General features: G+C 31.3%; 1 pseudogene; it reads right to left on the reverse strand.

Moving 5' to 3' along the window:
* Positions 1–1,390: 1,390 nt before the first annotated feature.
* On the reverse strand, positions 1,391–2,332 carry LOC148547347 (isovalerate--CoA ligase AAE2 pseudogene; annotated as a pseudogene).
* Between the last annotated feature and the right edge of the window lie 6,514 nt (positions 2,333–8,846).

Genomic DNA, 8,846 nt, shown 5'->3' on the forward strand with positions numbered 1-8,846 from the left:
GATACATAGATGGAGAAAAAACAAAAGATTGTGCAGTATAGAGAAAGACTTGATAAGACTCTTGCCTCACCTGATCTTACAAATGATGAGATGATAAAAAAAACTTGTTGAAAGCCAACTTGTATGTTCTTCGGAACAAGAACTAGAATGTCATAACATTCTCTTGTGTACTTTGAATTCATTTAGGTAGAAATGGTACTAGCTTGGTGGAGCCATTATTTTTCGTTAAATTATTCTTTTATAGGTTCTTAAGATGCTTTGTTTGATTAATTAGCATACAAGTAGAAGTTGGTAGAAATGAAGACAATAGAGATATCTAATTTTCTTGATATGTTAAGGAGTGCTTCTTTAGAAGATATCTTTTTACTTTTGTTAAATACTTGTTTTGTTTTAACCAGTTAATACTTGGATGTGTCTTTCATGGATGTGTCTTCTATTAGATGCGTCTTTTGTTTAAAACTTATTTGGATGTGTTTTTAATGAATGTATCTTCTGTTGGAAGTGTTTTTAATAGATGTGTCTTCTGACTAAATGATTTTCACAAACAGGGGTGTGGGTGTGTCTTTAATAGATGTGTCTTTAATGAATGTGTCTACTATTAGATGTGTCTTTAATGGATGTGTATTTATTGAATGTGTCTTATATTTAAAATTTATTTAGGTGTGTCTTTAATGAATGTGTCTCCTGTTAAATGTGTCTTTAATGGATATGTCTTCTGTTTAAAATATTTTTGGAAGTGTCTTTAATGGATGTATCTTTTGTTATAAGATAGGAAAATTGTGGCTGCTCGCACTAAGTATGAGAAGTTGGAAGAGCACATGAAGGAAGCTATAACTAGTCTCTCAAGCAAGTCAGATAGAGGAACTGAAGTTCCATCTTAGGGAGTGTGATCAAGAGGTTGCTAGCATGAAGAGTGCTATGATCAAATAGTTTTTTGTTGGATTCTCAAGTTTTTTTAGATTAAGTGATTTATACTCTTAAAAGGATTTGTTAGATTCTTTTTTTAAACATCAAGAAACATAGTTTATTCATCCATGTAGACATATTCTCAAAAGTTTATATGAATGTGCACATTGCACATGATTTTTCCAAGCGCCTCAGTTTTCCTTTAAACATGTTTACATCAATGTAAGTTCAATTGTTTATTACGTCTGTTTGGTTATAGAGATCCTATAACTATAAATTGTCATCATGTTGAGATGTAATGAAAGAAATCATATTACTCATTCAACTTATCCTATAATTTGCATCATTGTAGAATTAGGAATTCATCATGACCAAAAGTAATGCAAAAACTTTATATTTTGTTAGGGGGATAAAACTACATCGTTTAAAAAATTGTTATATCATTAATATACAACTAGCTAAACAAAAAATAACTTTCTATCCGCTACACTTGGATCACGTCTTTAGGAGCTCCCCCCAATTGTGTAACCTTGTAATTTGTCACATTATCAAAAATGTCCTTAGACTTTACCTTCCTAAGACAAATATTGGTTCCGAATTGCGCTGCCATGCCCCAAGGAAGGCACCATCCATTGCAATGAAACATAGGAACTGTCCATAATACATCGGGAAGAGATCCATTCGAAATAGTAGAACTGTCACGAGCGAGTTCAAATATGCGCCTCTATGGCTATAAACTACTCCTTTAGGCCTTGATGTGGTTCCATAGGTGTAATTAACACTTATAGATCCATTTCACTCTTTGGCCTAACTATTTCAAATCCTTTTTCATCATTTGCTAGTAGCATCTCATACTCATAACTAATTGAAGAAGTGTCAATTGTTGAATCAGAATCAGAGTCAGCAACTAGGACTAGAATTGGCAATTTTGATGATGTTCTTTTGCATAGCAGGTCCAATGCGCTGTGCGCAACTTCGAGCAGTTGGTAGTCTACAAAGAGGATCTTAGCTTGTGAATACTCCAGCGGGACTGAAACCATGGATGCATCGAGGCGTGAATTCAAGGTGAAGATAATGGATCCAGCCATTGGGATTGCAAAATGCAGCTCATACTTCTGCTGGAACATTAGGTGATAATGTTGCAACAAAACAACATTGAATATATAATAGCATAATGATTGAATCCATTTACCTTAAAGAATTTAAGGATGCTTCTTAATATTTTTCTTAGTACAAGTTTCAAACACTTTTGATGTGTCTCACCCTATTTATACTCCAAAGAACCATAAACAAGTGATGTTCTCTCCCTGCAAAAACTTGCTACTCTCTCCAAGAACCTTATTGGGGTTAGAGGAACAAGATTTGTAGAACAGTAGAATAGACCCTCCATTGATTCCCATGATCCTTGATCCTTATGATCTTTGGAAAAGTTGTAAAATTTAAGTGATCTAAGAAGTTAATATGGGCATACTGTCTTACAAATTAGCTTACAAAAATCATATTAAAATATGAAACTGCAAACAAATAATTTGTTTTAATTTATAGCAAAACTAACAGGAAGAAAATTGAAATTTCAAAACATACAAAAATCGCAAAGCCAACTTAAAAAATCCAATAACGTAAAAAGAACACCTGCAACCCAATAAATAAAATAACTATTTACTTTGAACTGAAAGAAATAGAACTGAAAAATTACTGACATGAGGAACATAAAAATTGAAAGTTGAAACAGCACTGCAAAGAGGAAGTAGTTACCATGTTGGTGGGCGTGCGTTGTGGCGAGCAGGGTCGCAAGCGCGGTGGCAAGCAGGGAGGAGGCCATCAGGGAGCTGGGGTGGCGAGCATGCCTTCGATGAAAGGGCGGTGCGACGATGCTGCGGCAGTTGGGCCGCGGCGGGTGGAGGACTACAAGAGGAAGGACGTGCCCACTGAGGCACGGTTGAGGAGAGCGACGTGAGGACGGGAGGTGCGGCGCGATGGAGGACAGTGAGGCGAGGGAGAAAGAGGCGAGGCCGCGCTGAGTAAAGTGGCGTTCTCAACGAGACAACGTCGGCGCTGAGGAGGGAAGAAGAAGAAGAAGAAAGAGGCACAACGCAGAGAGGGTAAGGTTTAGGGATGGGTGGAAGCAAAATAAAATTAGGGTAAATTTTGAACAGAATTATTCAAATTCAAATTTTTTTAATTTTTTAATTATTTATTCAATAGTGTTATTTTTTTAATTATTAATTATTGTTGGTAATAGTTGGCAGACTTAAGTGTTGGTAACGTATACTTTTTCAAAGAAAATTACATTTATTGTATAACTATACGTCTTCCTGTAGTTTTGTCATCCAGGTTGCCACCCATACCCCACAATCATTATTGTGTTAAATAAAACATCATGAGAACCGTCTTTACAACTATAGATGCTACTGCTGGAAAGGAACTTAACTATAGATGCTACTGCTGGAAAGGAACTTAAGAAAGTCAGTAAAAAACTAAAAATACATAACTAATAAACTAACGTGTTGTCTGCTACGAAATTCTATAACAAATATTTACCTCAATGTGAAGGAGTCATAGCAAGATCAAGACAAGATCTCTAGCCTGCAAGAACATTTAAGAAAAAAGCCTTGATAATCTAATGCCAACCAAAACCAGGAAGCAAATAGTAGATATCAGAAAAGTTGTATACAGTAAGTAAAAGAGAACAGGACCTATTCATTATAGAGCTCAAAACCGGTAATGCTAAATTGGTACTGAGAAGTGGCACTTGAATCTGAGTTGGCTAAATTAAACAGTTCCTCAAATCAACAAGAGAGAGTTTGCTGTATGAGTTTTTACCAGTGATCAAATTGTTATGAAATATGTGTATTGTGACAATCCTGGAAATGAAGGTATATTAGAGAAAGGCACTTGTCTAAATTAGTGAACAGTATCAAGGAAAAAAACTATGAACACATGACAGATGAACATAAAATCGCACGGTAATTTTTCACTTACTTTTTACCCCAGAATATTATCATGGTAATAAATTTGAAGAAACCTAAGGCAAACTAATGGATCTTGTTGCTTAATTAGGCCATTATTTTATTACGATTCATGCATTACATACTTCCTTCTTCTATTGTTACTTAACCGAGTCAACCAAGTGCAAAACTATTTTGTGAAATAAGAAAATTTGTACATATTATAATACAACCTTCTAAGTGCACTGATATCACCAACTACCTTAGTGGAAATAAGCTATCAATTGAAGTATATCATACAAAAACAAACTGAAATCATAAAGCAATGTACAATATAAGTATGTATGTTGTGAGCAGGAAAGTTAGACCATACAAATGAGAAACATTAATCTTTAGTTAGTATTTGATGCTTGAACATTTGGTAATCCGATTGCATTATGTTTTAGTAACATAAGAAGAAAAAAACTCTCTTTGCATTTTTAATGTTAAAAGTTTACATATTCATATATTCTCTTAACTGTTACTTTTAACATTATCATATTTATTAATTTCTGAATTTGTTGTTATTTACTGACTTCCTTAAAGTTATATGAACCATTACGATTTTGAATGTTCATTTGCATTTAAAATTTTATTTTCCTTCTAATCGTTGGAGTCATCTTCTATCTATATTATAAAATTTAGAGATATGTGAAATGTGAATGAAAATAAGACTGGCTGTATTTTCCTTTTGTCAATTGGGGGTTTAGCTGCTTTTATTTGATCCAAATACTCGAATGGGGTATATGTTCAGTTTACAATTTTTTATTTTAATTCATTAAGAGAAAATAAGTTATCAGTTGAAGTATATTATGCAAAAATAGACTGAAATCATGAAGCAATGTACAATATAAAAATTGTAGAGATAAATATAATAGGGGGTGTTTGAGAAAGACAGCAACAAATTATAACCCCGATCATATGAAAACTGTAACATATACAAGTAGTGCATAGAACAAATTCAACTCTGATGATTTTTAGCAAAGAAAAAAAAATTAAATTCGATGATTATTCAGCAAGATAGCAACAAATTCAAGATTCAATCACTAACAAATTAATTGATTACCAATTCAACATATCATCTCAAAATATAGGGAGAAGGGAATCTGGGAAAGGGAGAACAGGAGAAGTGATGATGCATGGACTTACCAACGGTGACTCGGTGACGAAGAGGACCCAACCCCAGAAGAGGATGAGCGACGAAGCAAGTGACGACCCTACGACGGTCCACAATCCACGGCGACTCGCGACGGCGAGTACTTGGAACCAGAAGACGACGAGCGACGACAATCCGACAAGTTGCTTCTGTCGCCGGCGAGGAGGAGCCCATGGAAGGCCGCGAGGCGCCGGCGACGAGACGAGAAGAGCAACGAGACGCCGGTGAGTGTGAAGGAGTAGAGACTCTAGTGAGACCGAGAGAGATTCTAGTGACAGTGAGAGAGAAGAGAGAGTCTGAGTCTCAGAATTGGGAATGAGAGAGACGTTCGTTGAAAGTATGCTGGTAAAAAACTCAGAAAGATGAAGACATAAAGTTCTGTTCTTTTATTTTTTTCTCAGTTTTTCAGATGACATTTTTTTTTGTATGAAGAATTAGAGATAAAGATTGAGTGAGAACCCAGCAAACAAAGAACAAAGTGATTTTGTTTAGTATTTTTTAAATTTATTTAACTTTTTTGGTATGAATAATTGATTAGGATTTATGAAGAGACAAATAATTTTGTTAAATGTATTTTTGTTTTTGTTTTTTAAATTATTTAAATTTTAAAATTATAAAATTAAATAATTTAATTAATCTAAAAGAGTAATTTTTGTTTAACATATACAAAAAAAAAGTATTTAAGTCTTTTTATAAAATTAAACAAGTAAATATTTTTTTTTTATTTAATTAAAAGAGTGTTTTAGTAAAAGTGATGATATAAAATATATTTTAAAAAAAAATAAATGCTGACATGAAAAATAAATTTTATATAATTTATTTATTTATTTTTTTACCAAAATTATGAGACTCGAACCCGTAACCTCTTAATTGAGTATGGGGAGACTATGCCATTTGAGCTATTACTCATTGGCAAAATTTGAAAAGATAGGAGACTCGAACCCGCAACCTCTTAATTGAGTATGGGGAGTCTATGCCATTTGAGCTATTACTCATTGACTAAAATTTGGAAAGATAGAAGACTCGAACCCGCAGCCTCTTAATTGAGTATGGGAAGTCTATGCCATTTGAGCTATTACTCATTGACAAATTTTATATAATTTATTGTTATTTATCTATATTTTAAACGTATCGATACTATAAATTTATCATGGTATCATAATAAACACCGTAAAATAAAGATGAAATTAGGCAGCAATACCTAACATCACACAACCAACGCTTATGACAAATCCAATTTATTACAACAGTCCCAACATATATCCTTTTATGGTTCACAGATCCAACACATTCTGTCCCAACATCATGATGATGATCATCCCTGTCCTTGGATTATTCTCAATCCTAAAGCACGACCCCCATCTTACAATCCCCACCACCATCAACCCCTGCAACCTCAATCTCACCCCCACAATAAGTCTACAACCCCCATCCTGATTAGTGATGCTTCGTTTTCGAATTTGGATTCGACCGTGACATTGTCACTGGGAAGAAAATGATCTGACTCCTTCGCCTGACAACTCGAGTTAAACATGCACGAAGGAGTTCATCGGAGTAAGAATATTAGACGATGTATCATTTTTAACACATCCCAAAACTCAATAAAAGATAATTGCATTCATTATTCGTGTTAAATAATTATATACCAGATTTAGAATCGAAAAAAATTAATTTTAATAGTGTTATTTTAATTTTAATTTAGTTCTTAGAGTTTAATTTTAGTTTGTTATTTTATTTTATTAGATTTAAATTTAAATTTGAATATTCTAATTTTAAAGAGATATAATTTTAAATTTTAAATATATGAGAAAAAATACTTGAGACGTAATTTAAAAATGATTATTACAATTATTTTATTAATTTTTTTATAGATAATGACGGATTAAAGTATGAATTATGGTTGATATCTAGTTGCACTGCTTGTATTTGTATTTGTCTAAATTTTATCACACCAATACATACAAATTTATTATCATACTGAACGAAACATATTAGTATTTCTTTGTTTATCTATCTATCTATTTATCAAACTTCTGTGTACAGTGGTACACTTTTTATTTTTTTTAAACATGAAATAATATTCTTACTCAGGGAATTTTTGGACATTAAAGGTTTTTTTGAATCATTGTGGTTCTGGTATGAATCTGAGGTTTTGTTTAATTGTTCATAGGGTCTTAACAAGAGAATTCTTATCAATACTAATAATAAAGAAGACGGCACTAAAAAAGTCGCATTCTACAAAAAAATCAAAGAAAAAATGAAGTATTATTATTAATATTATTATTATTATTATTATTATTATTATTATAACACTCAGATTTTTAAAAATTAAATAATTAGTTATTTATGAGTTATTATATTATATTAAAATTTAATTTTTAAAAAAATTATTTTTTAATAAAAATAATTAAATAAAATTTTATAATTATTAAAATTTAATTTAATTATAATTTATTCAATTAATTTAAATTATTTATTAAAAATTATTTTGATAAACAAAATTTAAATTAATTATTATTATCATTATTACTATTACAATTATATTACCATTATTATTAATACCATACTATTATTATTAATATTATCCTTATTTCCATTCATTTGGTGGTTTACCAGTTTCCTTAAGGAAACAAAAAGAAGTTAAGAAAAGCCAACACATGGCTTATGCATGCATGTATGTATATATATAAAACCAATGATATTCCTTCCATGACACCTAACCCTTTTATTTTGAAAACTTTAATATTAATCCATTCTTTCTTTCCATCACCAAAGCGATTTAAGAAAGAAAGAAAGAAAGAGAACCCGAGAGAGAGAAAAGAACATAATTCTATGGATGCTATGAATTTCCGGCTTAGATTTTTTAAGATTTGTAACTTCAATAAAAAATTTAATTCGATAAAAGTGTTTGTATCATCTTTTTTTATATATTAACATTATTTTTGTCCGATAAAAGTTGATGGTGACGTAACTCTTCTTCCCCTTGAATTCAGCCAATTGAAATTCTAGAAGACACGGACAATTTACGACACTTTTCTTTTCAGCAGCTCGGTCAGAAAGTTTCTCTGAAACTTTCGTTGATTTTGATTTCATACAAAGATAGAGGGTTTGTTTTTAAAATAAAATATTTTAATTTAAAAATACTTAAAAAACTTATTGAATAATTACAAATAATTTACGAGAATCTAGTATTACTAATTGATGTGAATTTGTTGAATTGTGGTTGTGAATAATGTTTAATTGGTATTGTTTGTTAAACTGATGAGATACGGATTGAATTTGGATTGAGGCTGTGAATTTTGCTGGAATTTCTAGTCATGTTAATTTCTTAGTTTGATTGATGATTTGAGTTTCGTTTGATAATAGTAAGTATTGCAATAATTTGGGAATTATTGAGAGAATGAAGGAGCCCGTAAAGGTGGTAAATTCGAATGTTAAGGGAGGTCCTGTCCAAATTTTTATAAAGATATACAAAGGGTTATTTTGATTTGAAAATCTAATTTATAAGCTTATTTTGAGAAATGTTTCTATGATGAGAAAAGAATATATATGTTTATATATTTACACATATTGAGAAAACGGTTTTATATTGAAAGGTTTGATTTATATTTTTAAAGTAAGGAATGACCTGGATTTAAAACTGTTGGAAAGAGTTTGAGAAAGCGTTGGTTGATTTATTGGTAATAAATGGGGAGTTAAAAATAATTTGATATTGAAACTAGTTAGCTTTCAGATTTATAAATGCTTTGATAATGGATATAATTTGTTGGATTTATCAATGATTTTTGAGAATTAAA

Source organism: Arachis ipaensis, chromosome B8, assembly GCF_059453495.1.
Source record: "Arachis ipaensis isolate K30076 ecotype BB chromosome B8, ASM5945349v1, whole genome shotgun sequence".
NCBI lineage: Eukaryota > Viridiplantae > Streptophyta > Magnoliopsida > Fabales > Fabaceae > Arachis > Arachis ipaensis.